A 19148-nucleotide genomic window follows, 5' to 3' on the forward strand; every position below is an offset into this window, starting at 1 on the left:
GGTGCTTTGTAGGTTGCTTACAAAGTCTAGAATGTTAGTTCCTGGAGAAGGCGTAAACCTCTTCCATTGCTGCTTCACCAACTGTAATGGCCCCTTAACCTCGTGGCCATACACAAGTTCAAATGATGAAAAACCGAAACTGGGATGTGGTACAGCCCTGTAGGCAAAAAGCAACTGCTACAACACTAGGTCCCAATCATTGGAGTGTTCATTAACAAATATACGTATCATGGCCCCCAAAGTTTCATTAAACCTTTCCACCAGGCCATTGGTTTGATGGTGGTACGGGGTGGCAACCAAGTGATTCACCCCATGAGCTTCCCACAGATCTTTCATGGTCCCTGCCAGGAAATTAGTTCCTGAATCTGTAAGGATGTCGGAGGGCCAACCTACCCTGGCAAAAGTGTCTGTTAGGCCTGGCACACATTTTAGCCCTGGTGTTGCTTAGAGCTACTGCTTCCGGCCATCGGGTAGCAAAGTCCATGAAAGTCAGTATGTACTGCTTTCCTCTGGGGGTCTTTTTTGGGAAAGGACCCAGAATATCCATAGCTACTCGCTGAAATGGGACCTCAATTATGGGGAGTGGCTGGAGCGGGGCCTTGATCTGGTCTTGGGGTTTTCCCACTCTTTGACACACCTCACAGGACCGGACATAATTGGCAACGTCCCTGCCCATCCCCTCCCAGTGGAAGGACTTCCCCAACCTGTCTTTGGTTCTGTTCACTCCAGAAGGGCCACTGGGATGATCATGGGATAAGCTTAAGAGCTTTCGCCAGTACTTAGTTGGAACTATCAACACCAGAAAGAGTCTCCTTGTATAAAAGTCCTTGTTCTACAACAAACCGGGATTGGTTAGAAGAGCTGAGAGGTGGTGGGGTGCTCCGTGCGGCCGCCCAAGCTTTTTTAAGGCTGTCATCCACTTCCTGCTCAGTCTGGAACGCTTCCCTTGAGGCTGGAGACATCAGTTCCTCCTTAAACTGTGGACTTGGGCTTTGTCCCTCTAGAAGCGATATAGGTGATGGGGTTGTTTTTGTTGATGGTGTACTGCTTGCCGCTGGTGCACCAGGTGGTATTTCAGGCTCTGGCTGAGCCTCTTGGGTAGGGTTGTCTGCTGCTTCAGCCAGTTCAGGCCCACTGGCGCCCTCTGGCATTGGGGTTGGAGATGGGTTTGCAAGCACTGGCATCAGTGCTGGCAACGGTTCTGGTGCTGGTTGCTTTTCCAGTTCCGGTTCTGGGACTGGATGCACTGTGGCTGTTGCAGTCATTGGCAGGGGATCCGGGTCCACCACCTCTGTCTGGGTCTCTGGCAACACAGACGGGGCCCTTGTGGATGGCTCAGGAACAGGAATGGGTCTGTAAGCTTGCCTGGCTTGGCTGCGTGTAACCATTCCCACCCTCTTGGCCCGCTTCACCTGGTTGGCCAAGTCTTCCCCTAGTAGCATGGGGATGGGATAATTGTCATAGACTGCAAAAGTCCACATTCCTGACCAGCCTTTGTACTGGACAGGCAGTTCAGCTGTAGGCAAGTCTACAGCTTGTGACATGAAGGGGTAAATTGTCACTTGGGCCTTTGGGTTGATGAATTTGGGGTCTACGAAGGATTGGTGGATAGCTGACACTTGTGCCCCCGTGTCTCTTCACGCGATAACCTTCTTTCTGCCCACTCTCAAAATTTCCCTTCGCTCCGAGGGTATTTGAGAGGCATCTGGGCCTGGGGATCTTTGGTGTGATGGTGGTGTAACGAACTGCACTCGGTTGGGGTTCTTGGGGCAGCTTTATATGTCCCAGTTCATTACATTTAAAGCACCACTCAGCTGACTGGTCACTTGGTCGAGGTGGGTTGCTGGAGACTGGTGAGGTGGGACAATAGAGAGTCTGGGGCTTTCCTTGGGTTGTAGGTGGGGTCTTGGGTTGCCCTCGGGTATAGGGTTTATTGTCTGTTTGCCCCCTGTGATATTCACTCCCCCTTGCTAGTAGCTTTTTTCTTTTCTGCCACTTCCACCCATCTGGCTCCAATCTCCCCCGCCTCGGTTACAGTTTTGGGCTTCCCATCTAGGATGTACCTTTCTATTTCTAAGGAACACCCTCTAAGAACTGTTCCATTTGCATTAGGAGGGACAGCTCGTCCAGAGATTTAACATTTGCTCCTGATATCCAGGCATCCCAATTCTTTCCAATGTGGTAGGCGTGTCGGTTAAATGACTCATCTGGTTTCCACCTTAGGGCTCTGAACCGCCAACGGGCATGCTCAGGTGTTAGCCCCATTCTGATTCTGGCCTTGGTTTGCAAAATTTTATAATCGTTCATGTGTTCCTTAGGCATTTCAGCCGCCACCTCTGCTAAGGGTCCATTAAGCTGTGGCCTCAGCTCTATCATGTACTGGTCTGTAGAGATGTTGTACCCATGGCAGGTCCTTTCAAAATTTTCTAAGAAGGCCTCAGTGTCGTCACCTGCCTTGTAAGTGGGAAATTTCCTGGGCTGGGGAATAGTACCTGGAAAAGGGTTGTTAGGGTTAGCTGTTTCATTCTGCTTAGCCTTTTCTAATTCCAGGGCCTGCTGGTGGGCCTCCCTTTGGATCTCTTTTTGTTTCATCTCCATAGCTCTCCTGTGGACAGCCTCTATGGCTTTTTCTTCTCTTTCTCTCCTCTCCATCTCTCTTCTGTGGTCAGCTGCTTTGGCTTTCTCCTCTGCTTCCAGCCTTGTCAGCTCCTGTTTAGTTGCTTTCTTGGAACTCATTGTTTCTGCTTTCTTGCGCTGGCCCCACCCCTCTGCAGCTTACTGACTGGTTGGTTAACAGAGATTTTCTGACTAGCTATGCCCGAGAGGTTGAAAAAAAGAAAACAATTCACTTGTAAATGCCTTTTGCTGGCTGTCTGCTGGCTCACAGCTTGAGCCTCCTCTTAACAAAGACCCTTGTTAAAAAACTTAACACCTCTGCCCTCAGACTGCTTTCCAAGCAGCTAGAAAGGAGAGAAAAAAAAACTCATTGCTTTTGGTTCTTAAACACAGTCCCAACAGGCTGCTTTCCAAGCAGCCAGAAAGGAGAGAAAAAAAATCCTACTGGCTTTTGGTTTTAAACCCAATCCCATCGCTGCCACCCTGTCAAGGTTTTTTCCCCACTTTGAACTTTAGCGTCCAAAAAGTGGGGACCTGCATGGACCCTTCTAAGCTTAATTCCTAGCTTAGAGCTGATAACGCTGCCACCAGCCAAAAATATAGAGTTTGGCACACTTCCGGTTCCCACAAAACCTTCCCTGGGGAACCCAAGACCCAAACCCCTTGGGTCTTAAAACAAGGAGAAATAAACCATACTCCCTCCTATCCTCCCCCACCCCGAGACTACCCTCCCCCCCGATTGCCTGAGAGGCTACACTGATCCAAACTCCTTGGATCTTAAAACAAAGAGGAATTAACCTTCCCTTCCTTTCCCCCCCTGCACCAATCCCTGGTGAGTTCAGACCCAATCCCCTTGGGTCTTAAAACAAGGGGAAAAAATCACTCAGGTTCTTAAAAAAGAAAGCTTTTAATAAAAGAAAGAAAAAGTAAAAATTATCTGTGTAAAATCAGGATGTAAAATGCTTACAGGGTACTCAGATTCATATAGCCTAGAGGGACTCCTCCCCCACCTTAGCCTGAGATTTAAAGTTACAGCAAACAGAGGTAAAAATCCTTCCAGTAAAACACACATTTACAAGTTAAGAAAACAAACATAAGACTAATCCGCCTTTCCTGGCTATACTTACTATTTTGAAACATGAGAGACTGATTCAGAAAGCTTGGAGAAAACCTGGGTGTACGTCTGGTCCCTCTTAGCCCCAAGAGCGAACATCGAACAAAACAAACAGCACAAACAAAGACTTCCCTCCACCAAGATCTGAAAGTATCTTGTTCCCCCATTGGTCTGTGAGGTGTCAGCCAGGTTCACAGAGCTTCTTAACCCTTTACAGGTAAAAGAGACACTAACCCTTAACTATCTGTTTATGACAGGTGCTGTGCAAGTCACTCAGGCCCAAGGTTCAAAAGTGGCCTGTAGTTATAATTTTCTGATGCCCAGATTTAGATATTTACAATTTGATTTTCAGAGTTGCTGAACTTCCACTGAAGTGACTGGGAGCTTAGTAGCTCTGAAAATCAGGCCCAATGTTGCTAAATGTGGGCACAGAGAATCAGTGGCATATGATATTAGAGGCCAGTTTAGAAAGTTTGGCTCTTAACCTTTCTGCCTCAGCCTCCCCATGTGTAAAATGGGATCAGTGGGCTCGATCCTATGCTCATTGAAGTCAGGGCCCAAACTTACATTGACTTTAATGGTGCAGGATAAGATTTAGCAGTTACTTGCCTAACTTAAAGGCTTGTCATGTTATTTGGTTCATGTTTGTAGAGCATTTTGAAAATAATTGAAGTGTTCAAGTTCTCTAGACAGGCTTTATTATAGACAAAAAGTGAGTGCACACAACTTCAGTGACAAATACTGTGCCAAATGGAAAAACACAGGACAATATAGCCTTTTTGCTCTTTTTAAAAAATTTTATATTTTAAATTTTCCACCTTATAATAGCATATAAAACCCTTAACACATGGGCTGGAGATACTCTTCCTCAAGGAATAGCCCCGGGCATTCCTCGTTGATTTCTTTTTAAATTTCAGACATTTTAAGTCATCAATCACTATTGCTTATATGCAGTGCAGGGTTCCATTTTATTAAAAGGAAAAGATTCTCTACATCATATTTTTCTCTCTGGGAATGAATTTTCCAACCCCAGATCACAATCCAGCGACAGCACAGTAGAAATATCTCCAAGTGTTGCCCAAATTTTCAGACAAGATGTTTTTATATCATTGATTTATGGTAGTGATATTTCAGCAAAACAGAAGCTTGAAAAATAACTATCGCTGCCACTGAAATAGGCACTGCATGGCAGTATTAGGGCCTGATCCAAAGATCACTGAAGTCAGCCGGAGTCTTTCCTTTGGCTTCAGTGGATTCTGAATCAGGATCTGAGTGCTGTGTTGGTTTCATATGGAGGAGGTGAGATAAGGGTACAGACTGGAGCTCTGTTTCTCAGTTAATCCTGCACTGGTCAAGATTTAAAGTTTTCAAGTGGCAGTTTAAGCCTCCCAGTGCAATAGAAACAGAAACAGGATTCTACATTTATGCAGGCAGAAGCAGCTTTTAAATAACCAACTTATTTATTTAAAGAATAAACTACCATCTAAGTAGCAATACAGATGAGTTACGGCTGCAACGCAGACATCAACAAGAAAAGGGGATTAAGAGTTATTACAAATTGCTACCCTTATATAGTGGAGTTTACTTTCTTGGTAGGATAGGAACTGCATAAACAGAGGAGAAAGCCAATAACACAATAAGGTTTAAATATTCATCTAGCCATAGGGGGGTGGCATTTTTGTTTATATTCCAGGAACAGGAGCAAGTATAAAAGTTACTCATCCCAATTTCAATCACCATTATTTTTCTCGTAATGAAGGAGGCCCACGCCCTTCAGAACTTGGAAGCAGCTGGTGTCAATACCCTGAGAATAAAATAACAATACCTTGCACTTCTACAGTATCTTCCACTGGAGGATCTCATAGACTCTAGGACTGGAAGGGACCTCGAGAGGTCATCGAGTCCAGTCCCCTGCCCTCATGGCAGGACCAAATACTGTCTAGACCATCCCTGATAGACATTTATCTAACCTACTCTTAAATATCTCCAGAGATGGAGATTCCACAACCTCCCTAGGCAGTTTATTCCAGTGTTTAACTACCCTGACAGTTAGGAACTTTTTCCTAATGTCCAACCTAAATCTCCCTTGCTGCAGTTTAAGCCCATTGCTTCTTGTTCTATCATTAGAGGCTAAGGTGAACAAGTTTTCTCCCTCCTCCTGATGACACCCTTTTTGATACCTGAAAACTGCTATCATGTCCCCTCTCAGTCTTCTCTTTTCCAAACTAAATAAACCCAATTCTTTCAGCCTTCCTTCATAGGTCATGTTCTCAAGACCTTTAATCATTCTTGTTGCTCTTCTCTGGACCCTCTCCAATTTCTCCACGTCTTTCTTGAAATGCGGTGCCCAGAACTGGACACAATACTCCCATTGAGGCCTAACCAGCGCAGAGTAGAGCAGAAGAATGACTTCTCGTGTCTTGTTTACAACACACCTGTTAATGCATCCCAGAATCACGTTTGCTTTTTTTGCAACAGTATCCAAGCACTTGACAAACCCTCCACTGATTTAGTCCCAGAATTCAATACTGCCAGTTCACAGGTGGAGAAAGAAAGGTAGAGAGAGAGGATAAATGACACTGCACAGGGCTAGACTGTCACTGCTCTAGCTCAGCCATGCAGTAAGTAATAAAGAGCAAGGACACCTTGTTCCCTAGGTCAAACTGTGACTCTGGGCTTCTGGGGCAGAGTGGGAATTACATGCGTGATACTCCCCGACAGAAACGGGTGAGTGGGAGCAGTGGAGTGGCTCCAGGAACTGAGGGGAGCTCTAGTTCTGCACCCCTACTCTTTGGCCAGAGTAGCGATCCGCTGCATGGGGTTGTTGTGAAAAGAAGTGAGGTAATTTCACAGTATATCATCCTGTCCTGTGGGTACTCTCCATGAAGGTTATACTGTCTGCCCTCCTGCCAGGCCCAAGCATTCAAAAATCATGAGTCAGGCCCCCCAAAGTCAGGAGGTTGGCTTAAAAATCACAAGGTTTTAAAAGAAGAAAAAATAACACTGGGTTCTTTTAATTTACCTGCTGGTTTTGAAACTCATAGGGTGCGCTGGGGATCGCATTTTCTAGCTCTCTCCACAATCTTGAGAGCTAGAAACTTCCTTGTTTAAAAAAAAAGAAAAGAAAAGAAAAGAAAAGAAAGCTGAGAATTTCCTGTAGTTACATGATTCCAGCAACAGGGGCTCAGGAAACACACAAAATATCACGAGTGTTGGCCACACTATCTCAGTATTACAGGTGATACTAACTATCCAGGCCCCGGGCCCCCTTCAGTTCAACCAGAGTCATGCGGCTATGGGCCCTAGGCAAGCATATACTTCTAGGCCCCTACTGTCTCATGAATATCAATAAACAGCTGTATGGTACATTCACCACAGCTGGGCTGGCCATGCTGTGAACTGGCCAGGACTAGCTGATGGAGAGGTGGCCAGGCTAAATTTGAGTGTCATTGCAACCTCGTGCACAAGGTTATGATGCCACTCACTCAAAAGCAAGTAAAGTTCTTTTAGTTGATGCACAAAACTGTATCAGTGAGAGGAATTTGGATCTCAGACATGTGTCTGCCTTGCCTATGTGTTAATTTGGCCCTGTCAGCTCGGACGAAAGTTCACAAACCTGTTTTCCCTTTCAGGTCTGCAGGGTTATGGAACCAGACTATGATCTAAATCTGGCATTGATCTCCCGGGAGGTGTACCCAAGAGCCTGCTCAGACTCCCCCATTTAGGGTGACCAGATAGCAACTGTGAAAAATTGGGATGGGGGTAGGCAGTAATAGACGCCTATATAAGAAAAAGTCCCAAAAAAGGGACTGTCCCTATAAAAACGGGACCTCTGGTCACCCTACCCCATTGATTTCAAAAACCTCATGACAGTGAGTCTCAGATCCTGGATTAATTGCCTTGGGCTTGTCAGGATCACGCTGTGGGGCTGAAAATAGCCATGTAGACATTCCGGATTGGGCTGCAGCCTGGGCTCTGAGACTGTCCCCCCTCACTGGGCTTCAGAGCCCAGGCTCCGGCCTGAGCCCAAACACCCACTGAATTATTATTAGCCCCATAGCCCAAGACCCATGAGCCCAAGTCAGTTGACCCGGGCTCTGAGACTCGCTGCCATGTTTTTTGTTTTGTTGTTGCTTTTGCTGTGTTCATACCCTTAAACTTTTCTAAGTGCAGTGCAACAGAGTATTACGGCACGAAGTCCCACTCCCATAGCCCGATCTGTGTGCTTTGCACTTCATGAGTCCAGATTTTCTGTTCACACCCCACTAGGAATTTACCGCAGTGAGCTGAGCAAGTTAGAACTTCTAGTTACAGCAAAGCAGAATGAACGCTCCTGGGCCAGATCCACAAAAAGATGATTAGGCTCCCAACTTTCAGTGAAATTGGTGGAAGTTAGGAGCCTAAATACCTTTGTGGATCTGGGCCTGGGTGTCTAGTTTTGCTTTTATGAAAGTTTGGCATATGTACAAGTTTCATTTCATCACTACAACCACTAGCTGCATTGGGTAGAAAAGACAGGATTATTGGCAGGAACCCAGCCCTGCCTGTGCTTTCAGAACACATATAGCATAGAGGAAATTTCCATTTTATTTCAGTATCAAGACCAGGGCTGACACCAACATCAGAGAGGATGGAAAAATAAGTTCTATACTCTTCTCAGCCTTCCCTCCAAATGGGCTCTTGGTTCTTTTCCTTCCAGTCATGACTTTTTCCATGGCAGTCCCTAACACCCCATGCTTGACACAGACTCTCCACTCTTCTTGACGAAACATTATCTCCATTCTCCTTCAAACTCATTCTACTTGTAGTAAGGGGAAGCAATAAATCACCCAGGGTGCTGCACTGCTCAGGAAAATGAGATATAAAATGAAGGTTAAAAATTGCTGAGCCTTCATCCCGGCTGTATGGACCATTCCAAGCTGTTAATTTAACAGAGCAGCTTTTATAGAGGAAGGACCCATGTCGGGGCAGCTGCTTCAATGAGCAGTCCCAACAGAGCATTAATGGGTGCATTCAACAGAACCCTTTAGTGTATGAACTGATCCATAGAGCTAATAAGGCAAGTTACTGTGCCTCATCTAGAATTCATACCTAGAGCCACTAGCCTGCTTCCCCTCTTGTTCCTGATCCTTTATTGTTTGTGTTGTGTCTAAATAAGGACCAGATTGTGCCTGGCCTTTGCATTGGTGCCCAGCGCTGAGGAGAGTGCCTTCCTCTTTGCACACCTCATACAAGGGCTAGAGACAATTGTAGTCCTTGCCCTGAGTAGTGTTGGGACCACTCCACCCATGCCACCTCGAGGAGGCTGTGATAAATGAAAGGGGCGAAGTAGCTCTGTTTTATGGACACCCAGCCTGCCAGTTAGCTATAAAATCCCTCTTAATAGTTGTTCTCTACTTGCTTTACCTGTAAAGGGTTAAAAAGTCTCCCTGCATAGGTAAAAGGAAGGGAGTGGGCACCTGACCAAAAAAGCCAATGGGAGGGATAGCTCAGTGGTTTGAGCATTGGCCTGCTAAATCCAGTGTTGTGCGTTCAGTCCTTGAGGGGGCCATTTAGGGATCTAAGGCAAAAATCTGTCTGGCGATTGGGCCTGCCTTGAGCAAGGGGTTGGACTAGATGACCTTCTGAGGTCCCCTCCAACCCTGATATCCTATGATTCTAAGGCTAGAACTTTTTAAAATTGGGATAAAAGTTCCCCTTTGTCTGTCTGTTGTTCTCGGGGAGAAGCAGAGACAGGGCTGGAACTATACTATAAGAAGTTTAAGGCCAGGTATGAAAAATCATCTGAATCATTCCTAGAAACTACTCACTTGAAACCCCCAGATCAGTAGCATAGCTAGTGGGGTGCAGGGGAAGCAGCTGCTTCCCCTCAGCACATTTTCAAAAAAGTGGCACCTTAGGCCGGGTTACCATGGCACCAGGGGTGGGGCCCACCCTCCACTCTGAAGCTTGGCCTGCCTGGCTTCCCCCAGTCTGCTGCATACCCCACCCCACCGATCAGCTGGGTGCCTGCAGTGCAGGGACTCACAGACCCAGCTAGGAGGGGAAGGGCACCTTCTCCTCAGCCTCTCTCTCTTGCTGCCTCCTTTTCCCTAATGGCCTCATGATGCACAGAGCCAACGTGGCTAGGTGCTGCATTGGAGAGTCTCCCAGTGCAGCGCTCCCCCTTCCCCATGCAAACCCCCAACAGACCCTGCCCACCTCTGTCCGATTGTCTCTCTCATGCTGTTTACAGGATTGTATATAAAATTAAAAAACACGTGTTATTTACTTATTTTATATTTCATACTGTAAACCTTTTTTTATATTTTAAATGCAAAATAACAGACGTACTTATAAAACAATATCATTCTTGTGTTTTTATTTTAAGTACAAAATAAATATGTATAACAAATTTAAAAGTATATAACTACTAATTTGATATGGTGGTGGGTGGCACCTTTTTTTATGTGTTTGCTCCCCCTGATGTTAGAACCTGGCTACGCCACTGCCCCAGATATGTAATAGATCAGGAAATGTCTAGGAAAACACCGTTAGGTTTATTTCTTTATGGCTTGTGGAATCCTCTGTGCTAACCTCAAATGCTTTTGTTTTGCTTGTAACCTTGAAGCTGGATCTCAAGGTTATTCTTGATGCTTAATTCTTGTAAGCGGATTTTTTTTAAATCTAGCAATAGCCTGAGTTTTCAAATGTATTTTCTTTCTTTTTGTTTTTAATAAAATTTACCTTTTTAAAGAACAGGATTGGATTTTGTGTCCTAAGAGGTTTGTGCACATTTTGTTTAATTAACTGGTGGCAACAGCTGATTTCTTTTGTATTCTTTCTCAGCTCTTCCTCTGTGTGTGTGTGTGTGTGTGTGTGTGTGTGTGTGTGTGTGAGAGAGAGAGAGAGAGAGAGAGAGAGAGAAAGGGCTTGAGGGTACCCCACAGGAAGGAATTCTTAAGTGCGCCTTCTTGGGTTCTCAAAGAGGTTTTTGTACTTGGGTGGTGGCAACATCTACCATTCCAAGGTCAGAGAAAAGCCGTAACCTTGGGAGTTTAATACAAGCCTGGAGTGGCCAATATTAATTTTTAGAATCCTTGTGGGCCCCGACCTTCTGCACTCAAATTGCCAGCGGGAAATCAGCCTTAACAGAGGCACACATTGTCTTAAAAGGCAGCAACAGGTGGAGAGGAGGAAGGGTCCTCCCACATGCCTAAAGAGCTGGCCAGGTGCATAAGGGGAGCAGGCTGCCCTATCTGGTTCCACAGCAAGGAATTCAGGAGGGGGTTGTACATCCTAGGTAGGACTGGGCAAGGATTTTTTGTTTTTCATTGAAAAAAGCCAATTTGCCAAAACCAAATTTTTAGCAACAATGTATCAGTTTTGCTGAAACTTTTTTGGGGAAGGTTTCTCAGCTCCAGGATGGAATTTCTGATGTGTGAAAGAGAGGGAAACCAATTCCTGCTCCCCGCCAAAAAGTAGCCCATAGCCTAATGATTAGCAGGGACTTGAACATTTGTTCTCTCTCACTCTTGAAATCTCAAAACAGTGTCATTTACAAGGAATATATGACATGGTGTCAGCAGGAGGATGGAGAAAAAGGATGAGGAATTTCAGCTGTCATAAAAAAAGAGTATGTGATTGAGACTGACAGTGAAAACTTGAACAGAAACAGTTGACACCTTCAGTTCGTTTCTCAGAAAGAATCATCAACAGAGCAAACTCTATGGATGGCAGATGCAGAACAAGAAGAAAAAGATTCAAAGATTCCAAACTGACCACAGACAGTCTTTGCAAATAATGGACAGCCAGATGACCAAGTTGTTATGCATTTGGGTCATGGAATTAGAAAACCAGTATGATTCAAAGACACTTAACAGACTGATGAAAATGTAAATTTTATACTGGATCTCCTTTCAAGAGTCCAATATCACCATTGAGTTCTTCCATCTTTCGCACTGGACCCATCATGGTTGCCATGCTGTGGCTGAGTATGTTTTTGGTCTTCGAACCTTCGATCGCATGCACTCTGAATGCAAAGATTTTGTTGATGTAAGTTGTTTCTGTGGTGAACAGGCCTGTGCAGTTCAGAATACCTCTTGGACTAGTCATGGCTGTGTCAGCCAAGTTCAGCTGTGGAAGGGGTTGAAGGTGATCATAAGTCCCTTCTGATATGATGGTCATGTCTGTTCCAGAGTCATTCTTAAAGTCAGTAGTCTTCATTCATATTCATTTTCACTCTCCAGGCATGCTCTGTACCACCACATGTGCTAGATTCCAGAAACAGCTCTACACTGTCTATAAGTCAATTCCTAACTGCCTTAGTGTGGCAAATAGCTGCAAAATGTCCATATTTTGTGCATATATTACATCTTACACCTTTGGCTGGACACACATCTCTTGGGCTATGAATTTTTCCACATCTTGTGCATTTAGTCTGAAAGGTTTTGTAATTAGCCTTCAGTGCCTCAGAGTTTTTATGATGATTACTTGGAAGCACTCATGATGTGTCTCTTTGCAGCTTCTGAGCTAGTTTCTGGTTTGTCAGGTCTGGGAAGTTGCTCCTATGTTTTGTTTGTCACTAGTTCACTCTGTTTTTCTATGTAAAGAGCTGTGTATAAACTTAAATCTGTGTTTAATTGTACTTGTTATGAGAGACATTTGTCTGTAAGCCCAATGACCAATTCATCTCTAATATTTTCATGTTTTATAGTCCCAAAATAACAGTTTTCTGCCAAGACATGCAAAGCTCTTATAAAAGTTTCTCTAGATTCCCTGATTCTTGAATTCTCTGGTGAAAGCATACCCCTTCATAAACCACATTTCTCTAAGGTACAAAGTATGCATCAAACATAGCCAGAACTCTTTCCTAGTCATTTTTATGACTATTGTCAGCAAAGGCACAGGATTTAAAGAACTGCTCTGCCTGTATTCCCATAGCATAAATTAAAGATGATAACTGAATGTCTTCACTTTCTTTGTGGAGTTTAGTAGCAATGTGAAATCTTGCAAAATGTTGCTTTCAGTCTGTCCATTCTGAAGGTCTGTCAAAGCTGAAGTTCTCTGGGCCATTGAAAATTGGCATGCTGCAAACTTTGTTGTTTTTTTCCCCTTCTGCAAACTTTGTTCTGCTTTCCTTCTGTTTCTGTTCTCCTATGGCAGCAGTTAGGCTACCTTTATTTCTGACACCATGTCATGTACTCTTTGTACATGGTACTGCTACTAGCAGGTCAGTCTACTGTACCAGATTTGGACTGGCTCCAGAGTTTCCATCATAAGAGGTGTGATCTCTATGAGATACTTTAAGGCAATGCTGGCTATTGCTATTACCAGCTCAGGTAAGGTATGATACACAAGTCACCACCAAGTGGTTGTATATTAGTTTTAGCATTCCATCAGCGATGGGAAAACCATTTCTCACCCAGCTCTAGTCCTGAGATACAATCCCTCTAAAGGCTTTGTATGGCTCGCTGCTCAGAGAGGTGCCTAAATGGCACAGTCTACCCATAAGATATTGAACTCCTAGGGGGCAAGACCTTTTCTTCCTATGTACCTATAAAGCATCATGCCCAGCCCTGTTGCATTCTCTCATTCTGGAGATAATTCTGTTTATCAAACATTTCTGTGTTAGGACAACTGCATAAAAGCAGGATTTTTGTATGTGGAGTGTATCCATTCACCTGAAGTCGTAATTGCCTGTAAGTCTCCTTCTAATTGATTGCTGTGGAATAGCAATTATGAAACCACAGACAGAGGATTATAACTTCAGACAGGAAATAAGCAGGAAATCCGATGAATAAAGATGCTGTATTCAGGCAAATCATCATCCTAATAAGGAGACACATTGTGCCATTTAAGAATAGGCTTGAAGAGAAGGTGGGGGTGCATCACAAAATCCCATACACTTGCTGGCAGGTGCTGGGGACACTGCAGAATGCACCATGGATATTTGGCTCCTTATGAAATCAGCTCTGCAGCTCTACCTCTTTCCCTCTTCATTCCTTTGGGGGTAATTTTGCATGCCCAGGCATGCAGGGTCCCTGTGCTCCTTTAAGCACACAGGCTGTGATTATCCCTGGCTCTTGTATGGGATGCAAAAAGAGGAAATGGCTCCTTGCACCCTTTGCAGCTCTGCAAGGCTGGGATGATCTAGATCAAGAATACCGTTTCAAAGTGGGGTGGTTTGCACAGCAGGCAGCAAAGGATCTTTATGGAGAAATGAAAGTATGTGCAAGCAAAGAGGACCTTATGCTGCTGTTAGGGAAATGATGCATGTTTATTTATTCCCCACACTCCAGCTAGTGTAACAAAGCTACTGAGGTACAGTGAGGTAGAACAGTGGACTGGTACTCAGGAGACCTGGATTCTAGCCCTGGCTCTGTCACAGACTTCTTTTGTAACCTTGGGAAAGTCTCTCAGTTCCGCTTCTGTAATACAACGCTAATAATAACAACTTTCTCTTTCTCCCATCCTTCCTCTGTCTTGTTTATTTAGACAATAACTCCTCAGTGCAGGCAGTTTCAATGTGATTTAGTAACCAGATAAGTTCAAGGAGGAGAGGTCCATCGGTGGCCATTAGCCAAGATGGTCAGCGACGGAATTCCATGCTGTGAGTGTCCTTAGCCTTTGCTTGCTAGAAGCTAGGAGTGGACGACAGGAGATGGATCACTCAATGATTGCCGATTCAGTGCATTCCCTCTGAAGCCACTGGCATTGGCCTCTGTTGTAAGACAGGATGCTGGGCTAGATGGACCATTGGTCTTACCCAATGCGGCTGCTCTTACATTCCTATGATTGTACAGAGCCTATCACAATAGGCCCCAAATCTCAGCTGAAGCACATGCTACTTCTACTATTAATAATAATGAGTGACAGCACCACATCTCTAAAGCAAGATTTTCATTTGAAAGAGAGACAGTGACTGGGAGCAATCAGAAACATGGGGCTATATCAGTAATTGCAGTGTACTGTCCACGATGGGTGGCTGTAGTAGAGTGGTCACCTCGCTCATGCCCTGAAGGGCTTAAAATAGCCCTGGGAGAGGGCTGGGGCAGGGGAAAAGCTAGGCTGATTGGGGGAAAGCAGCCACAGGTGGGGCCACACTTGGCTCTATAAGAGGGCTGAGGGCCAAAGACTGGAAGACATATTCTCTTTCTAGCTTCAGAGAGAGAAGGACCTTACTGTCTAGGAGCTGAGAAGGGTACCTAGGGTGGAGCAGTGCTGTGGAAGGGCAGAGAGAGCTGGGAAGCTCCAGCCTAGCAAAGCCCTAGGCTGCAGGCCAAGTTAAAGGCCTACAAATAGGTACTGGGGCTGCAGAGGGGCAGCGCAGAGACAGGCAAAGGCAGCAGGTCCTAACCTCCTTACCAATGATGAGTGGTTTACAGACTGCAGTCCGCCTCAGGGAGCAGGGGCTAGATGATGACTGGCAGTAGCCACTGAGGCAAGGGGGGATAAAGGGTTGGGAGTTCCCCGGGAGGGGAGACCCAGACTGTGGGTTACTGTTGGGGCACAACCCTGATGTAGAGGGGTACCAGGGTCCAGGAAGGACACAGAGGCCAGCGGCAAGCGAGACACTGGCCTGCAGAGGGCTCTCCGGGCTGGAAAGAGCTAATTCCTGAGACGACCTGCAGCAGGCGCTGCTCTGGTGAGTTGTCGTCCTGCCACAGTGGCCAATAATTTACCATGGCTTCTGACAAAAATGTAATTCATTGTGGAGAGCCATAGTCATTCATCATGACAGTGAATAAGTAATTGTGCCAAGAAAAGACTCTTTAGCCCTATAGTTATGGCACCCTCCTAGGCTTCAAGTTCAAGGTCCTGCTTCAATAACTAAGTATCTGAAGGCAGTGGGAGACCTTCAACAAGAAAGACTGAAAGAATGGCCCACCCCAGAATAGCCCAGAGTATTCTGCTGCAATGTGGGAGACCCAAGTTCAAATCCCTTCTCCATATCACATATAGGGGACTGGAGGGAATTCAAAGCAGGTCTTGCTCCATCCTCCAACCAAGGCTGGTGCAACTCATTAGGCAACCTAGGCAGTTGCCTAAGACGCTAGCATTTGGGGGGTGGCAGTTCGGGTCCTTCAGCGGTGACCGTGGCAGCTGGATCTTCAGTTGCTCCGGTTGTTGTCAGCATTTAGGCAGGGGGGTGCGAGGAGGGTTGCTTGCAGCAAGTAAGGGGGGGGGCCCGGCATGCAGGGGGGCCCAGCATGCAGGGGAACCGCTTCCCACCCCAGCTCACCTCTGCTCTGCCTCCTCCTCTGAGCACGCAAACCCGCTCTGCTTCTCTCCCTCCAGGCTTGCGGTGCCAAACAGCCAATTGGCATTGTAAGCCTGGGAGGCAGGAGAAGTGGAGCGGCGATGGCGTGCTTGGGGAGGAGGTGGAGCAGAGCTGAGCTGGGGTGGGGAGCTGTCGCACGGCTCCCCAGGCCGGGGGCAGCTGCTGTTGGGGGAGCTGCTGCAGAGGGGAACCTCAGAGTGGACGGGGGAGGCTGAAAGCTGCCACAGGGCTTGGATGGGGGGGCGCAAGGTGGACGTTTCGCCTAGGGTGTGAAACATCCTTGCACCCACCCTGCCTCCAACAATAGGGATAAGGAAGACATCTCCTCCTTTGGCCAGGGAATCTAGTCCTGCTTTTGCTTTTGTTAAAACTCCCAAAATTGAAATGAAAATTTTTGAAACTGTGTGAACAAAATATTTTGTTTGACCGGACTCAAAAATGTTTTCTGACTTTTCGATGCATTACACATTAAAAAAAAAAGTGGTTTGAGCTGAAATGAAACTACATTTTCTGTTCTTTTTTGGGGATATTTTAGAATTGCTAGCAAACAAAAAAATTCCACTATTCATCTATCTCTACTCACAGCATCTTTCTGATGTGAAGTAATATTATTGTCCATTTCACAAAAGGGTAAACTGAGGCATAGAGCTTCCAAAGGCCGGTGAGTCAGTGGCCCTGCCAGGAAGAGAAGCCTGGAGTTCCTAGTCCCTTTTTGACTGATGACACCATGTTGCTAACATGGGAGGAAGGATGGCTTTAGGTAAAGGCACAGGAGAGGGAGGTGGGAGTCTTGGCAGTGACAAGTGACTTTTTATGGGTATGTCTACACTGCAATTAGACACCTATGGCTGGCTGGTGCCAGCTGACTCCGACTTGCGGGGCTCAGGCTAAGGGACTGTTTAATTGCAGTGTAGATGTTTGGGCTTGTGCTGCAGCCCAAGCTCTCGGACCCTCCCACCTCACAGGGTCATAGTGTCCAGTCTACATGTTGAAGTAGTAATAACTGAAATATGGGGTTTCCACCTTCAGCACCCCCACTATAAAAATTGCCCCAGCACCACTGTGCCAGCCTGTACTTGGCCCCTCACAGGAGAATATGCATGGAAGAAGTCTTCCCTTCCTTCTGCCGTCTATTTTCCTGGGGCTGCTCTGGCTACACACTTCTTCCATGAAGCGGCCAGTGGAGATGCCTGGCCACACATGGTGTAGGGAGCAAGTTGCATCCTGTGAAGAGGTGTAGCAGGGTTGCTTTTCTTCACAGTGCACAGTCAACCTGTGGAACTCTTTGCCAGAGGACATTAAGGCCAAGACTATAACAGGGTTCAAAAAAGAACTAGATAAATGGAGGATAGGTCCATCAATGGCTATTAGCCAGGATGGGGAGGGATGGTGTCCCTCTGTTTCCCAGAAGCTGGGAATGGGCAACAGGGGATGGATCACTTGATGATTACCTGTTCTGTTCATTCCCTCTGGGGCACCTGGCATTGGCCACTGTCAGAAGACAGGATACTGGACTAGATAGACCTTTGGTCTGACCCAGGATGACTGTTCCAATGTTCTAGCTGTCTCAATGTACCAAGAAGCATGATGATTCATTTTGTCCCCAACATACACTAGCCAACAGAGCGGGCTGGCTGCACTCAAGGAAGGCCTGTAGCAGTGAGTGACCTGCCTCTGCATCCGTGGAAACATGTTCTCCCTTAGACAGAATGCCCCAGCTGCTCCTCCCTCCAGCTCCATAGCATCTTTAACCCAGGACTGTGCCTAATGGGCATGACTGAGTCCTGTGAGACTCACGGTGATGCTTAATGTTTGTAACATGCTCTGAATTTTAAAAGCACCATGTAAGTGATAAAAGTTACTCCCTGTACAGCATCTCATCTCACTACATTGACAGTCATTTTTGCTATCCCCAGTTCTGCTTGAAAAAGATATTTTCCTTTGAGACAGGCCATCTTCTCCCTGTTTGAGACGGCACTGAACGCAAAAGCTTCTGACACCACAGTTGATTGCTAGGGGAAAGCTTCTAGGCCACATCCACAAGCCCTACCTTTTAGCCACTTAGGAAGAACACTGTGATCCACAAGCTGAGTTAGGGGCTTAGGCTCCCTACATAATGTATGGGGAGCACCTAAGAATGCGATCCGCAAATCTGCCCTGTGTGAGAGGGAGGCACCTAAGCTAGCTAATGGAAGGTGCTGATGAGAAGGGCATGTCCTAATCCCTGCCCCTCTCTCGAAGACAGGTGCCTAATTCTGCCTAGCAATCCAGAAATGGGACCTGCTGTCTGGAGTCAGGCGTCTTAGGTGCCTACCTGGTTTCTTGTGAGATTGTTAGGCACCTGCTTCATGCCACCCAAAACAGCCAGAGATGGTGGTAGTGGTTGTCATGCCTCCCTTATAGCTTTTGGCCCCTGTGGCTACAGCACTTACCTGGGATGTGGAAGATCCTCGTGTCACCATGCCTGACTGGGTCACAACTCAGAACACCAAGTTCAGAACAAGCTGCTAAGAAATAGGGCAGACACACTCCAAAGCTGGTGATTATTCTCCCATAAGATATATCAAACCAGCAACAAAAAACTTCTGGCTCACCACACTGGCTAACAAGAAGTCAGTAATGCAGCCTCCTTAGGTATTCCAGTCCTGGATTCAACACCCAGAAACTAGACTTCATGATGAGAGGTTATTTAAAACCAATTTCATCAACCAAATGATTCTTCTCATCCCAAAGGAGCAGCCACATACCCAGGTAAATATATAACTCAGATCTTACCCAATAATCACGCTGTTGCCAATCCTTTAGTATCTAATATCTAAATATTTATTTATAAAAAGAAAGAAAGAAAGAAAGATGAGAATTAAAATTGGTTAAAGGAATCAAATACATACAACAACTGCAAAGTTCTTGGATCTGGCCTGAAGCAGTGGTGGAATAAATTGCTGACTTGTTAAGTCTCTGGTTGCTCCCAAGTCATTGGAAGATCCTCAATCCCTTGGTTAGAAACTCATTTGTAGAAATTCATAGTCCAGAGATCAGAGCAGGCAAAATGGAGATGTTTTCAGGACTTTTTATAGCTTCTGCATGTAGAGTGAAACTGATTGTTCTAGTTTGTGCAAAATTATAGCTAACAAGATGGAGTTTGGAGTCACATAG

Source organism: Gopherus evgoodei, chromosome 2, assembly GCF_007399415.2.
Source record: "Gopherus evgoodei ecotype Sinaloan lineage chromosome 2, rGopEvg1_v1.p, whole genome shotgun sequence".
Taxonomy (NCBI): Eukaryota; Metazoa; Chordata; order Testudines; family Testudinidae; genus Gopherus; species Gopherus evgoodei.